This window comes from Peromyscus californicus, unplaced genomic scaffold (assembly GCF_007827085.1).
Source record: "Peromyscus californicus insignis strain IS unplaced genomic scaffold, ASM782708v3 Scaffold_4__1_contigs__length_199733344, whole genome shotgun sequence".
In the NCBI taxonomy this organism is placed as follows: domain Eukaryota; kingdom Metazoa; phylum Chordata; class Mammalia; order Rodentia; family Cricetidae; genus Peromyscus; species Peromyscus californicus.
Genome location: NW_026294562.1, coordinates 180,400,031 through 180,416,790, shown reverse-complemented (window position 1 = coordinate 180,416,790; position 16,760 = coordinate 180,400,031). Strand labels below are relative to the sequence as shown.

The 16,760-nt window shown below is 40.4% G+C and overlaps 1 pseudogene; it reads left to right on the top strand.

Moving 5' to 3' along the window:
• The window catches only part of LOC128094789 (60S ribosomal protein L28-like), a 64,504-nt pseudogene extending 54,754 nt beyond the window's left edge, over nt 1–9,750 (top strand).
• The last annotated feature ends 7,010 nt before the right edge of the window (nt 9,751–16,760 follow it).

Here is a 16,760-nt window from a genome sequence, read left to right as displayed (position 1 = left end):
ATGTTTATTAAAATTTTTATAAGCCTTATTTTTCTCTTTATAACAATAACCACACAAAAGGACAAGGGCAATGTTTTTTCCTCATTTTACAGATGATAAAAGGCAGGCTTTACACCAACAACCAGTTTTTCTTTCTGTCAACTACTTTTCTTATCCAAGGTTTCTAATGACTCACTGAAGTTGAAAAAGAAACCACCTAAGCCAAAGTTGGCACAAGCTATAATTGCAGTAATTGGGAGGTGGAGGGAAGAATTTCAGGATTTCAGTAACCCAAGGTTCAACTGTATTCCCTTGGCAGCAGGGATAGGGTGAGATCTGGTGCTCCAGGGTGAGATCTGGTGCTCCAGATGGTTCAGCCCTCCCTCTGGCCCAAGGAGTCCTCTTCTGCTCAGATAGTGAACCTCATGGGAAATGTGAGCCCCACTATTCTGGCAAATGCCATTAAAACACACAACACCAGTAACCATCTCCATTCTCATTTCCATCACAGCACATTTGTAAATAGTGGCTAGATCTCTAGTGTTGCTGTGGAGGTGGGGTTTGGGGAGGAATCCAATGGAGATTGGCTGGGTAGGGTGTCTCCCCATCTGCCTCTTCCTCACCCACATCCTAGAGGCACAGCCATTGACTATTGCTATTCTGCCCTCTGGATCTGACTCATTCTGCAAGCTCTTGCCCTTTTCCCTCCCAGTTTCTGATGATTCTGTCCTTTTCCATGCCACTGCACTCCTCTTATATTCCCCTAATCCTAATTTGCACTCCCGCTCCACTTTGGCTCCTCCATGTGCAATACTCTCCTCCAATATTCTGGTGGTGGAGGTTCCAGAGAGTGGACTAGCTGGCACTCACCCTGGTCTGAAGCTCTAAAGCCTCAGTGTAGACCACACAGGCAGTGGCTGGAATCAAAGGCTTAGCACCAGGTCCTGGCTGTAACTCAAGGTTCCCTTTGTGTGGCCTCTGAGTTGGTTGGGCAACAGTGTCCTTGGCCTGGAGACACTCACCTGCTGCTCTCTCTCTCTTTCTCAGTTATTCTATCTCTTCCTGTCCAGTTGGGTCCCTTGTCACCTTCTCTGTCAGTTTCAGGGCTCTGGAGCTGAGAATAACCCTCCCAAAGCCATCCTGCTGGTCAGCACATACTGTCTTCCTCTATTCCCAACCAGGTAATGGGAAGGTGGGGGAATGTTCCTCTCCTGAATGGAGTTTTCAAGTGGGCTGTCTGGTTGACCTCCTTTTCTGTCCTAAACCCGAGGAGAACCCTCTAGGTCAAGTGAACATAAGAATGCTGGTCTCAGCCCTGTGATAGCCTGACTAATTAGCAGAAATAGTGTATGATAAGGTCATGACCCACCAATCTTTAATTCAGTCAATATAACAATGTCTTGAGTGTTCTGTAGTGTACAAGAAAACAACCAGTTTTTCCTTAACAGATTGCATTTAATGAGGACAGGGAATGATGGCAAAGGAGCACTCTTTACTGATATTAATATCACTGCAAGGTCAGACCCAGAATTAGTAAGGTAAGACTTATTGATAGTAAACTATACAGTGCCTAGCATGCCACAATCAGTAAGCTGTTGATCTAAGTAGAATGGAAGAGGCAGTGGAAGTTGATTGAAAAATTAAAGAGGTTTGAAACTGGAAAAGAGGAGTATTTTATTTTTTTGCTTTCTGATTCAGGGTCTTGATATATAGTCTGTGGGAGCCCATTTTCAGGTTTCCTAGTGGCTTTACCTAGCACTGAGTGCAGGTGTCCGAGATGGTCTGCACTTGGCTACGCTGGGGGTATGTCTTTTGCTCCAACCCCTGGCATTTCTATAAATACCCTAGGGTAGAGACAGCCAGGGCCTGATGGAATAGGTTCCAGTCCCTCTTGAGGCTATTCTGTATTTTCTATCTGTTTCTCTGCATACTCTAAATCCTTCCATCTATTATTTCCTACTCCTCCTCCTCAAGAGCACTCTGGGGAAATGTGGGTGTGGTGGGTAGCCCCCCCCAGAATGGTGCCATGAAAAGGGACTGAAGACAAAGGAAAATAATAATAATAATAATGATGATGATGATGATAATATTTTAGAGTACTTGGTGAAAGTGGGCCCTACCAGGGGAAAAGTGTCTGGTCCAGTGTTGAAGTGAAGGAAAAAAATTAAATAGGGCAAGGGGTTTTATCCTCAAGAGAAAAGAAAAATGGACAAGAAGGATGTCTTGATCCTCTACCAAGATTTCTATCTTTCTGTCTCTCTCAATTTCTATTTGTGAAAAAAAATAAAGGGTATAGTGTAGCAATATAGTGCATCAAAAACTTAGAACTGTAAAGTAGTGTAAAAAAATTACTTAAGATAAGTTAGGCAACTAGACAGAAAAACTAATTCTTCAATCTAACTTTGGGGGCTATGAATGCAAACTGGAAAAAAAATGTATCTTCTTTGAGCTTTACAGGTAGACTAAAAGCTCTTTTTTGAGCTTATTGGGCAGGAAAAAAAAAAAGATTCCTATGGAAGATTTTTGGCCTCGGGACAGCTAAAATGCTAAGTCCAAGCAGCAGGAGAAACAAATTCTCCCTGAAGCAAAATATGGGGGTAATAAGCAAAAGTTTAGAAGTTTGGGGAAAGTTGGTCTTTCTCTCTTGGGAAAAACTTAATATTTCTCTCTCTTTTTTTTTTTTTTTTTTTTGGATTTTCGAGACAGGGTTTCTCTGTGTAGCTTTGTGCCTTTCCTGGGACTCACTTGGTAGTCCAGGCTGGCCTTGAACTCACAGAGATCCACCTGGCTCTACCTCCCGAGTGCTGGGATTAAAGGCGTGCACCACCACCGCCCGGCGCTAAGAAGCCTTTCAGAACTTTATCTCTGAGTTTCTCTTTCTGTAAGTGCAAAAATTAGAATGAGAGGGGGGCCAGAGGGGGGAGAACAAGGGAATCCGTGGCTGATATGTAGAACTGAATTGTATTGCAAAATAAAAATTAAAATAAAAAAAATTACAGGAAAACTAAAATAAAAATATGATACAGTAAATAGAGCCAGAGCTGAAGAAAATAAAATGAGAGAAAAAAAAATTAGAATGACCTGGAGATATTAGTATGGGAAATCATCTGTGATTCACTCTAAGTAAACTCTTAGAACAGCAAAACCTAAGTTCTGCCTTTCTTTCAAGCCAGAAAAATCCTCCCTGCAATGAGGGAGGCAAGGCTTGAGTTTCCAAAAACCTCTCTTCTAAGCTCTGTCTCTTCAAGCTAGTAAAAGGCAGTGGTCAGAGTCACCAGAGGAAATGCTTGGGAGAGTGCAGGCAGAAAGCTGAAGCAGGGACAGCTTCCCCAAGGTGAAGCCACAACAGAGGCTGTTTGGGACCTGGGGAAGGGCTGCTGGCTTGGACGAAGGCAGTAAAGCTAAGCCTTTCAGCTGCAGCTGAGCTGAGGCATCAAGGGTTTTGTTTCTGGGTGATCATCTGTGAAAACATGCTCCTAATCACCCTAACACAAAGATCCCCTGAAGTGGTGTAAACTTTCTCTCTTAAGCATTGTATCCTTTCTTCTAACCAACAACTGAGAAGCAACTAGCCAATACCTCCAAGTTGCAGTGCATTTTGGGGGTACTATTGTTTCTGCAGTCATCAACAACTTTCTCAAGCATGGAGCTGAAGCAGGAAGGTGCAGGACCAGGGGGAACACTGCAAAAGAACAAGCAAAGCCAAAGCTGGTGGAAACAGCACAGTTGCCTGCCTTCCTACAAGTCCCGGGTTGATAGGTGGGGCTACACAGTATCCACAGCTACAAAAAGAAATCTATCTGAGAAAAGTCCTTTCCTATCAGAGAAAGGACCTTTCTAAAACAAATGCTTTTGTGTTTTACCCCCACTGACTCCTGGTGAGGTGAGGGAGTGTAGCCCTGAGTGGTTAATTGCCTCTGGTGTTAAGCTATGTCTGACAGACAAACAAAAGCAATCCACTGGGGAACTGGGCCAGGTAAAAGCCTGATTAGGGAAGTGTACCTGTCCTAATGAGAGGTTAGGGATAACAAAAACCTCCCTTGATAAAAAAGCAGAGGTCTGAACACAAGCAGCACAGACCCTGAAAACAGAAATGGAGAAGGGACAAATTCCTTCCCAGAAGGTGCAAGACCTAGGGAGAGCTGCTAGAATTTGAAGCTGATTTGGAGAAAAAAGCCCCTATCTCCAGAGGCAGCTAGCAGAGGAACAGAGCCACAGCCTGAGATATCTGAAGCACTGCATCTGTGGGGGAAAGGAACAAGCAAAATGAGATAAAGATCTCTCAATGAAAATCTCTCTGAAGGAGCTGTGGGAAAGCTCTGTCTTAAGTGCTTTTTTCACTGATTGGCTAAGGAAAATGCACAATGCCCTGAGAATCAGGAATGCCTGCCTCAAATGCGCACTGATGGGGCAGGTGCGGATCTGATCTGGGGCTAGTGTCCAATTAAAGAGAAACATCTGTTGGGGCCAGCTCAGGGAAAACAGAAATCCTTTGACTCAAGAAACCTTCATAGTTGAAAAAGGAAAACACTTGGTTCAAACCTTCTGGGTGAAAATTTTGAAAGCAAGCCCAGTAAAAAAGAACAGAAATCTCCCGATCTCCCATGGTTGGAAGCTCAAAAACGCTTCATTTAAATCTCCCATTACAAAATCAAAACCATGAAAACTTTGTAAACAAGCCCAGTAAAAGAGAACAGGAAGTTGACTCCTGGACCCAAAAAGAACTATGGGAAATGGAGTCCATAAGGTAGCTTGTAACAGCAGACTAATACAAAAGAAATGTATTCTGGGAATGGTAATTTTTCTGCTAAAGATGGTGACATTGTCCAGAAAAACTTTGCAGCTTGAAAAGACATTCATAGTAAAAAACACAGATTTTAAAAGAATAAGAAGGAAGAAAATCATCTCAGAATTTATTGAATATTAGTTCCAAGGAAAAATTGTAAGAATATGGTGTTGGTTTTAATGGAGCAGTGCAGCAGCACAATGTTATTCATTAAGTGACACTGTTACCATGCAAGAAAAGCCATGAGGCAGGACAAAATTCACTATCAGAGTTTTATTAGGAGGAAGGAGAGACAGGACAGAATGTGATCAGGCCTGTTGGAAAGACACATGAGGAGGAGGGAGAGATAGGAGAGAAGGAGAGAACAGAAGAGAGAGGAGGAGTCTGTGACCAGCTTTTTAAGGATTTCCCTGCATATATCCATATGGGTTTATGGAGCTAAATGATGCATGCACATAGATTGGGTGATCATGTTGTGTGCAAATTACATGATCGCATAGCATACAGATTACATGTGATGTAAAGGATGACTCATCATTTTGCCAGTGCATGCATGGTCATGTGGCTGAAGAAGTGCCCAGTGGCCACAAATACCAACATAGGGAACTCAGACCTTCGTGGTTTTGGGCTCCTTTGGGAAAATACCTTATTTTCCCTAATAGCTGTACAGAGTTTTTATGGTAGTTGGATGACAAAAGGCTACCTATAAGAACAATCAAGTCACTTAGAAATACATTAAGCTTTCAAAACAAATAGTCTAGCAGGAGAACTTGCTGAATGATTCCTTTGCAAATCTAATAAGGGGAGAAGGAAACAGGTATTCAAAAAAGAAATTACTACTTTATAGATGGGAAAAAACTTCAGAAAATCTAGCTGTCTTACAAAATAGAGTTGCTTCATCTGAAAGTTCCCTATAAGAAATCAATGCTAAATATCACAGTTGCTAATAATAATATGTCAGGAGTTAAGAAACTAATAAAGGATATGTTTCATGAAAGAACATCTATGTTCTTGATTCCTTTGAATGGTAGTGGTTTTGTGTGTGCAACAAAATAACTTCACTAAGAAATAATGGGCTAATAAAAATTTATCAGAAACATCAGCATTGTTAAAAGAACTCATGGCAAATACAACTTTAAAAAAATTAAGAGAGGGAAAATTGTCTCACAGTTTGGTGATGAGTGGGAAAAGCAGCAAAAACAATGCTTGTGATATTAAGGCTCCATCTTCCAGTCTGAGGATAGTAGGAGAATAAAGAGACTTTCCAGACTGCTGAGGAGTTTTAAAATGAAATTTCTGAGTAATTAAGAGTTGAACTGGCTTGCCCCAGAGATCAGACCAGTGAATACCCTAACTGTCATCACAGAACTTTTCTCCAATGACTGATGGAAGCAGATGCAGAGATCCACAGCTGGTCACTAGACAGAGCTCCAGGAGCCCAGTCAAAGAGAGAGAGGAGGGATTCTATGAGCAAGTGGGGAAACAAGCAGGGATGACTAAAATAAACTAGAGGGAACTCATGAAAGTTGAATCAATGGCTGTGGAGCCTACATGGGATTGGACTAGGCCCTTTGCATGGTGAGACAGTTGAGCAGCTTAATCTGCTTGGGAGGCCCCCTAGTGGTAGGATCAGAATCCATCCCTGGTGCATGAGCAGGCTTTGTGGAACCCACTACCTCATGCAGCCTTGAGGCGGGGGAAGGGCTTGGACTCACCTCTATTGAATGTGCCTCCACAGGGCAGGTCTTGCCTTCTTGTGGGAGGGAGTGGGGGATGGGTTGGGAGGGGAGGTTGGGGTGGTGGGAGGAGGGAAGAGGAGAATCTTTGATTGGTGTGTAAAATGAATAAAAAAATTTCTTAATTAAAAAAAGAAAACATAGAGCTCCTGGGGAGGCCAGACATATCACATAGCTGAAGATTTATTTCCTATATTTGTGGAGTCCAGGAGTCTATATTTTTGTTACTACTACTTTTTTGCTAATTTTCTTTTGAAGATGCAAATGCTAAGTCCAGGGGAAGATAAATGATAAATCTGCTTTCAGTTTCCCATCAGCTTGGTCCCTTAATTGGCACTATTGGGATAGGCAAAGTTGATTTAATTGTGGGCAGATGTGTTGTCCATTTTGAATGGGGTGGCAGACTCACAGATGGGTGCTCCAAGAGCAACCACAACTTCTGTTTTCCTATCTAAGTATACCCTTGTCAAGAGAGGCCACCTCTATCCTGGGAAAGCATTTGTGACTTTTACTTTTACCATATTTTCTGAGATTCCTTTTCCCTGTTATTGGTGAAATTATTAAGGCCACTCCATGTAGTTAGAAGGGAGATTTATTTTGTGGGGTAACTTACAAGTGACAGGATAGGCTACAGGGTCTGGGAAAGGTGTAGCACAGTCCAGTGGTGTTCTCTGGAGAACTCTGCTCAGTCTACCTCCAGTGTCCAGGGTCCAGGAACCAAGAGAGCCAGCCCATCCAGATCCTGGGTCTTCAAGGGTCCTCTCTTGGCTCTGCCTTGTAGGCATGACAGTTACTGAAGCCTCAATGGGGGTGGTCCTTCCAGATCAAAGCTGGAACGGCTACCCACTACACCTTGTCAAGAATGTTAATGTATTTTCCCCAAACACTTTAAATTAAAATGATGAGTTAGATAAGAAAAAAGAAAGAAAGGAAGGAAGAAAGAAAGAAAGAAAGAAAGAAAGAAAGAAAGAAAGAAAGAATATTCCTTACAAGGTTTCTCTTCTCTTCTGTTTTCTCTCTTTTTGGGTTTGTTGTTTAAACTGAGATAGCTCTTAATAGAGTTTTTGTAGAAGAGCTGGAATGCATAAAGAACAAAACTCACTGCTGTGGATGTCTTTCTGTATGCTATGAATGTGTGTTGCTCTGATTGGTTGATAAATAAAATGCTGATTGTCCAGTAGCCAGGAAGGAAGTATAGGCAGAATAAGCAGAGAGGAGAATTCTGGGAATAGGAAGGCTGAGTCAGGATACTGCCAGCTGCTCCATGAGAAGCAAGATGTAAAGATACTGGTAAGCCACGAGCCATGCGGCAAAGTATAGATTTATAGAAATGGGTTAATTTAAGATGTAAGATCTAGTTAGTGAGAAGCCTGAGCCAATAGCCATACAGTTCATAATTAATATAAGCCTCTGTGTGTTCATTTGAGTCTGAGCAGCTGTGGGACTGCAAGGACACAGGAGCTGGGTGGGCACAGGAAAACTTTCAGTTACAACTCACTAAGTCCCAATGTTGTATATCAAAGCTGACTATAAACTCTAAACTTTAGAAATGATTTGCATACTTCCTGTCATGTTATAGAGTCTTTCTAATCGTTATATAGTATAAGTTTGGTGGAAATCTTTTAGGTGTTTGCTAAGTTAGATATATGCTAATAGAGCTATAGAATTTCTTTAAGACATGTACTAATAAGCTTGTAATAAGTGTTCTTTCCATCTCTGGCCACCATAGAGAGAGGACCCACTGCTATGTCTGTGCATCTGCAATGGATGGTCATTCAGAACTGCTCCAGTTTCCTAATCAAGAGGAATAAGCAGACGTACAGCACTGAACCCAATAATCTGAAGGCCCAAAACTCCTTCCCCTACAACGGGCTGATTCACCACAAAACTTTGGGAGTGGAGCCCATGGCTGATGGCAAAGGGGTTGTGGTGGTCATGAAACACAGATTGGGTCAGTGAAAACCAGCCACTTCTTATGTGAGGACTACTATCAACAAGAATGCATGGGCCACCCTCAGCAGAATCAAGCACATGATCTGTATGAAAGAACAAGAGCCCCTGGATCTGCACATGGTGGCCATCCACAGGGCCAGTGCCATCTTGTGATGCCAGAAGCCTGTGGTGGTGAAGAGAAAACAGACCCATTCCACCAAGAGCTCCTGAATAAAGAGTCCACTGACTTTTTTAAAGCTTGTAATAAGTAAAGAAATATATAAGTATGTTTACTATTCTGTCTTGTTAGAAAATGTTAAATCTCTTCTAAGTGTTAAGAGATTTATGTAAGAAGTAAATATATAAGTATATTTGCTAAGATAGTCCTATAGAGTTTCTTTAAGAATATTAACTTGTAAGAAGAAGTATAAGTAAGTGTATGTTGATATGTTATATGTGAGTGTGTAAAACAGTATAAAAGTTGAATATGAGTCTATGCTTAATGTATGCGATGAAGTAACCAGAGACACAGAAGGAAATGTCCTAGCAGACTGCAAGCTAGTAGTCTGAGTGGTTTCAAAAGCTCCAGAAACTGCTAAGAAGATAAGAATGGCAGATGTCAGGACCAGTAGAACAACCACAGACAGGCATCCGCAACTGAAACCCATTGGAAAACCAATGCAACACAGAAAAACCTGAGCTTGCAGCAAAATTGGTGCAGTTTAAAATGTTACTGTAACTAAAAATGTCTCTGACTTGAGAATAAAATATGCAGAGATTCTTGTTTGAACTAAAGTTGTTAACTGCAAAAAAAGGGTTGTGGTTGTAAAACGTTTTTTCATATTTGGAAGTGAAAGTCTATGACCAGAATTTACTTTTTTTTGGAACTTTTTGAACTTAAAAAAAGAGATAAAACTACAAAAAGGTTTTGGTTATGGATTTCTTCATATTTGGAAGGCTGGTGCCAGAATTTATTATTTGAATCTTGGGTCATAAGAAATGAAATGGACGATAGTGATTTTATTCAATGGGACAATTTTGAATTTACTTATGGTGATGACCTAGGAACAGTTTTATGGAATTGTTTGTGTTAAAAATGGAACTGTTTAAATGAATTTTATTGTTTCTACCTAGGCTCAAGATGCAGTTTTGTGTATGCATATATGCCTTATTAACTGGTGATTCATGAATTGTTCTATGTTAAAAATGGAACTGTTTTATGGAACTGTTTATGTAAAAATGGAATTACTTATGGAATGGGTATTCTAACTAGGGTTGAGATTTTGTTTAAAAATTTATAAAGAATCCCGCCCTGGAGCTCCCATCTGGACAAGAGGTGAGTGCCTGGGCTCATACCCAGAGAGGCCTGCCCCTAGGTCCCATCCTGGGCACCAGCCATTCTGGGGGAAGACCTGCCCAACTTGGCCCCAGGTTCTGGCCAGCAGGCAGGACCCCCACCCCAACCCCATCGGGAAGGTTCCCCTTCTCCAAGATCCCTGACAGACCCTGCAATCTCCATGCCCTGCCCCCACGCCCATTCGCCCGAGACCTGAGCCACTGCCTGAGACTCAGAGACCAGCCCCCAGCTCCCATCCAGCCCAGTACTTCCATCTGGACTAGAGAGAGGCTTCCTGGATCTGTCAGCTCTGTCTGGACCAAGAGCACTGATAAGACCAAGAACGAATCCACAAGGAGATGGGCAGGCATCAAGGCAGAAGTACATACAACAAAATGAAGAGCAATACAGCATCACCAGAACCTAGCCCTCCTCCAACAGCTAGACCCGAACATCACAAAATGGAAGAAGTAGAAGAAAGCATCCTTTTGAATAACATCATGAAGAGGCTAGAGACTTATAAAGAAGCAACCAAAAATGAAATTGAGGAAAAGACAAACAAAAAATGGGAAGAGCACTATAAAAAACTAGAGGAAAGGACAAATAAAGCAGAAGAAAACAATAAATCCCTGAAAGAAAATCATGAAAAAGCATGAAACAGATGAAGGAAATGGTTCAAGACCTGAAAAGGGAAATAGAGAAAATGAAGAAGACACAAACAGAGGGAATGATGGAAATAGAAAATCTGAATAAATGAACAGGAACTTCAGATACAAGTATAACCAACAGAATGCAAGAGATGGAAAAGAGGATCTCTGGCATTGAAGATACGGTAGAAGAAATAGATTCATCAGTCAGAGAAAACACTAAATTCAACAAAATCATGACCCAAAATGTTCAAGAAATTTGGGACACCATGAAAAGACCAAACCTATGAAAAATAGGGATAGAGGAAGGAGAAGAATACCAACTCAAAGGCACAGAAAATATATTCAACAAGATCATAGAAGAAAATTTTCCCAACTTAAAGACAGAAATACCTATGAAGATACAAGAAGCCTATAGAACACCAAACAGACTAGACCCCCCAAAAAAGTCCCCTTGCCACTTAATTAATTAAATAACTAAATGTACAGAATAAAGAAAGAGTATTAAGAGCAGCAAAGGAAAAATGCCAAGTGACTTATAAAGGCAAACCCATCAGAATAACACCAGATTTCTCAATGGATACCTTGAAAGCCAGAAGGACCTAGACAGATGTAAGGCAGACACTAAGAGACCATGGATGCCAGCCTAGACTAATATACCCAGCAAAATTTTCAATCATATTAGATGGAGTGAACAAGACATTCCAAGACAAAGCCATATTTAAACAATATTTATCCACAAACCCAGCCCTACAGAAAGCACTAGAAGGAAAATTCCAACCTAAGGAAGTCAGATACACCCTCAAAAACACAGGCAATAGATAATGCCACAGCAGTAAACCCCAAAGAAGAGAAATACACACACACTACCACCAAAAAATAAAAGGAATGAACAATCACTGGTCATTAATATCCCTTAATATCAATGGACGTAATTCACCTATAAAAAGACACAGGATTACAGAATGGATACAAAAGCAGGACCCATCTTTCTGCTGCATAAAAGAAACATACCTCAAATTCAAAGATAGACACTACCTAAGAATAAAAGGCTGGGAAAAGACTTTCCAACCAAATGGTCTTAAGAAGCAAGAGGGTGTAGCCATCCTAATATCCAGCAATATAGACTTCAAACTAAAATCAATCAAAAGAGATCAAGAAGGGCATTACATACTCATCACAGGAAAGATCCACCAAGATGAAGTTTCAATTCTGAACATTTATGCCCCAAACACAAGGGCACCCACATATGTAAAAGAAACATTACAAAAGCTTAAACCACATATAAAACCCACACATTAATAGTGGGAGACTTTAACACCCCACTTTCACCACTGGACAGATCAGCCAAATGGAAACTTAACAGAGAAATAAAGAACTTAACTGATGTTATGACTCAAATGGACTTAATTGATATCTATAGAACATTCCATCCTAACAAAAAAGAATATACCTTCTTCTCAGCACCCTATGGAACCTTCTTTAAAATCGAACACATATTTGGGCACAAAGCAAATCTCAACAGACACAAAACAATTAGAATAACCTCCTGTGTTCTATCAGACCACCATGGTTTAAAGTTAGATTTCAACAACAACAAAAACTCACATAGAAACCCTGTAGCTAGAGTTTTCCTGCCTGGCCCACATTCACGACAAATCTCTCTCATCAACCAGTCCTGCAGCTGCTCAGACACAACCAAGAAAACACAGAGACTTATATTGCTTACAAACTGTATGGCTGTGGCAGGCTTCTTGCTACCTGTTCTTATATCTTAAACTAATCCATTTCTATAAATCTATACCTTGCCACATGACTTGTGGCTTACCGGCATCTTCACATGCTGCTTGTCCTGGTGGCGGCTGGCAGTGACTCCTTCTGACTTCCTGTTCTTTCTTTTCTCCTCTCTGTTAGTGCTGCCTATACTTCCTGCCTAGCCACTGGCCAATTAGTGTTTTATTTATTGACCAATCAGAGTAACACATTTGCCATACAGAACATCCCACAGCAAAACCCTGTCTTGAAAAACCAAAAAACATACAAACAAACAAACAAACAAAAACCCCAAAACTACAGAAAACATTCAATCTCATGGAAACTGAATAATGCTTAACTGAATCACCAATGGATTAAGGAAGAAATAAAGAAAGAAATTAAAGACTTCCTAGAGAACAATGAAAATTAAGACACCACATACCCAAACTTATGGGACACTATGAAAGCAGTGCTAAAAGGGACATTCATAGCACTAAATGCCCACATAAAGAAGTTGGAGAAATCTCACAATAGTGACTTAACAGCACACCTGAAAGCTCTAGAGCAAGAAGAAGGAAAGTCCCCCAGGAAGAAAAGACACAAGGAAATTATCAAATTGAGAGCTGAAATCAATAAAATAGAAACAAAGAGAACAATACAAAAAATTAATGAAACAAAGAGTTGGTTCTTTGAGAAAATCAACAAGATAGACAAGCCCTTATCCAAGCTAAGCAAAGGACAGAAAGAGAGTATCCAAATTAACAAAATCAGAAATGAAAAGGGGGACATAACAACAGACAATGAGGAAATCCAGAGAATCATCAGGTCATACTTCAAAAACCTCTACTCCACAAAACTGGAAAATCTAAAAGAAATGGATTATTTCCTGGATAGGTACCACATACCTAAGTTAAATCAAGACCAGATAAACTATTTAAATAGTCCAATAACCCCTAAGGAAATAGAATCAGTCATTAAAAGTCTCCGAACCAAAAAAAAGCCCAGGACCAGATGGTTTCAGCACAGAATTCTACCAGATCTTCAAAGAAGAGCTAATACCAATACACTTTAAATTGTTCCACACAATAGAAACAAAAGGAACATTACCAAACTCCTTCTATGAGGCTACAATTACCCTGATTCCTAAACCAAACAAAGATGCACCAAAGAAAGAGAACTACAGACCAATCTCCCTCATGAGCATTAATGCAAAAATACTCAATAAAATACTGGCAAACAGACTCCAAGAACACATCAAAACAATTATCCACTATGATCAAATAGACTTCATCCCAGAGATGCAAGGGTGGTTCAACATACGAAAGTCCATTAATGTAATACACCATATAAACAAACTCAAAGGAAAAAAAAAACATGATCATCTCACTAGATGCAGAAAAAGCATTTGAAAAAATCCAACACCCCTTCATGATAAAGGTCTTGGAGCGATCAGAAATACTGGGAACATACCTAAACATAATAAGGGCAATTTACAGCAAGCCAACAGCCAACATCAAATTAAATGGAGAGAAACTCAAAGCAATTCCATTAAAATCAGGAACAAAGCAAGGCTGTCCACTCTCCTCATACTTATTCAATATAGTACTTGAAATTCTAGTCAGAGCAATAAGAGAACATAAGGAGATTAAGAGGATACAAATTGGAAAGGAAGAATTTAAGCTTTCCCTATTTGCAGATGATATGATAGTATACTTGAGTGACCCCAAAGATTCAACCAAGGAACTGATACAGCTTATAAACTCCTTCAGCAACATAGCAGGATATAAGATCAACTGAAAAAAATCAGTAACCCTCCTATATACAATTGACAAACAGGCTGAGAAAGAAATCACAGATACATCATTCTTTACAATAGCCACAAATGATGTAAAATACCTTGGGGTAACACTAACTAAGAAAGTGAAGGACCTATATGAAAAGAACTTTAAGTCCCTAAAAAAAGAAATTGAAGAAGATGTCAGAAAATGAAAAGATCTCCCATGCTCATGGATAGGCAGGACTAACATAGTAAAAATGGCAATCTTACCAAAAGCAATCTACAGATTCAATGCAATCTCCATCAAAATCCCAACACAATTCTTCACAGACCTGGAAAGAATAATAATCAACTTCATATGGAAAAACAAAAAACCCAGGATAGCCAAAAGAATCCTGCACAATAAAACAACCTCTGGAGGCACCACGATCCCAGACCTCAAGCTCTACTATAGAGCTACAGTAATAAAAAGAGCCTGGTACTGGCATAAAATCGGACATGTGGACCAATGGAACCGAATTGAAGAGCCTGACATTAATCTGCACACCTATAAACATATAATTTTTGACAAAGAAGCCAAAACTGTACAATTGAAAAAAGAAAGCATCTTCAACAAATGGTGCTGGCATAACTGGATATTAATGTGTAGAAGGCTGCAAATAGATCCATATCTGTCACGGTGCACAAAACTTAAGTCCAAGTGGATCAAAGACCTCAACATAAATCCAGTTACTCTGAACCTGATAGAAGAGAAAGTAGGAAGTAGTCTTCAACACATTGGCATAGGAGATCACTTCCTAAATATAACACCAGTATCACAGGCACTGAGAGAAACAATCAATCAATGGGTCCTCTTGAAACTTAGAAGCTTTTGTAGAGCAAATGATATGGTCAACAAGACAAAATGACAGCCTACAGAATGGGAAATGGTCTTCACCAACCCCACATCTGACAGAGGGCTGATATCCAGAATATATAAAGAACTCAAGAAATTAGACATCAAAACACACAATAGGCCAATTAAGAAATTGGCTATAGAACTAAACAGAGAATTCTCAACAGAGGAAGCTCGAATGGCTGAAAGACATTTAAGGAATTGCTCAACATCCCTAATCATCAGGGAAATGAAAATCAAAACAACTTTGAGATACCATCTTATACCTGTCAGAATGGCTAAGATCAAAAACACTGAAGACAACTTATGCTGGAGAGGATATGGAGCTAATGGAACTCTCCTCCACTGCTGATGGGAATGCAAGCTTGTGCAACTACTTTGAAAATCAATATGGTGCTTTCTTAGAAAATTGGGAATCAATCTCCCACAAGATCCAGCTATACCACTCTTGGGCATATACCCAAGGAATGCTCAATCATACCACAAGGGCACTTGCTCAGCTATGTTCATATCAGCATTGTTTGTAATAGCCAGAACCTGGAAACAACCTAGATGCCCTTCAACTGAAGAATGGATAAATAAAATATGGTACATATACACAATAGAATACTACTCAGCAGAGAAAAACAATGACATCATGAGGTTTGCAGACAAATGGATGGATCTAGAAAAAAAAAATCATCCTGAGTGAGGTAACCCAGACTCAGAAAGACAAACATGGTATGTACTCACTCATAGGAGGATACTAGATGTAAAACAAAGATGACTAGACTGCTACTCACAACTCCAGGGAGGCTACCTATAAAACAGGACCCTAAGAAAGACACAGGGATGGCCCAATAATGGAGAAATGGATGAGATCTACATGAACAACCTGGACATGAGGGGGGTAATGAAGGGCAAGTTTCAATGGAAAGAGAGCTTAGGGGAGCAGGAGATCCCAGCTGGATCAAGAACAGAGATGGAGACCAAGAAATAAGAGACCATGATAAATGAAGACCCCATGAGAATAGGAAGAAGCAAAGTGCTAGAGAGGTCCACAGAAATCCACAAGGATACCTCCACAATAGACTACTGTCAATGGGTGAGAGAAAGCCCAAACTGACCTACTCTGGTGATAGGATGGCCAAACACCCTAATTTTCATGCTAGAAATCTTATCCAATGACTCAGGGAACCAGATGCAGAGATCCACAGCCAGGCCCCAGGTAGAGCTCCAGGAGTCCAATTGGCAAGAAAGAGAAGGGTTTGTATGAGCAAGAATTGTTGAGACCAAGATTGGAAAAAGCACAGGGACAAATAGCCAAACAAATGGAAACACATGAACTATGAATGAATAGCTGAGGAGCCCTCAACTGGATCAGGCCCTCTGGATAAGTGAGACAGTTGATTAGCTTGAACTGTTTGGGAGGCATCCAGGCAGTGGGACCGGGACCTGTCCTCAGTGCATAAGCTGGCTGTTTGGAACCTGGGTCTTATGCAGGGACACTTTGCTCAGCCTTGGAGGAGGGGATTGGACCTGCCTGGACTGAATCTACCAGGTTGAACTCAATCCCTAAGCAAGTCTTTGCCCTGGGGGAGATGGGAATGGGGGTGGGGTGGGGGAATGCAGGGGGAGGGGGCAGGAGGGGGAGGACAAGGGAATCCATGGCTGATATGTAAAATTAAGTTAAATTATAAAATAAAAAATATAAAGAAAAGAGAGAAGTAATTTTCCTTAGTCTTTTTAATTTAAAAAATATTTTCTTATTTGAATGGATTAATGTCATGTTTTGTTAGTAAGAAATACAAATGGGTATACTAAGAGACTACTTTAAAGTGTAAAAAATTTTATTAAGATACTGCTTTGGAGGAATTATAATTGTATAAGTTTGGGTTTTTCCTAACTAGGTTCAAGATTTTGTTTTAAAAAATTCAT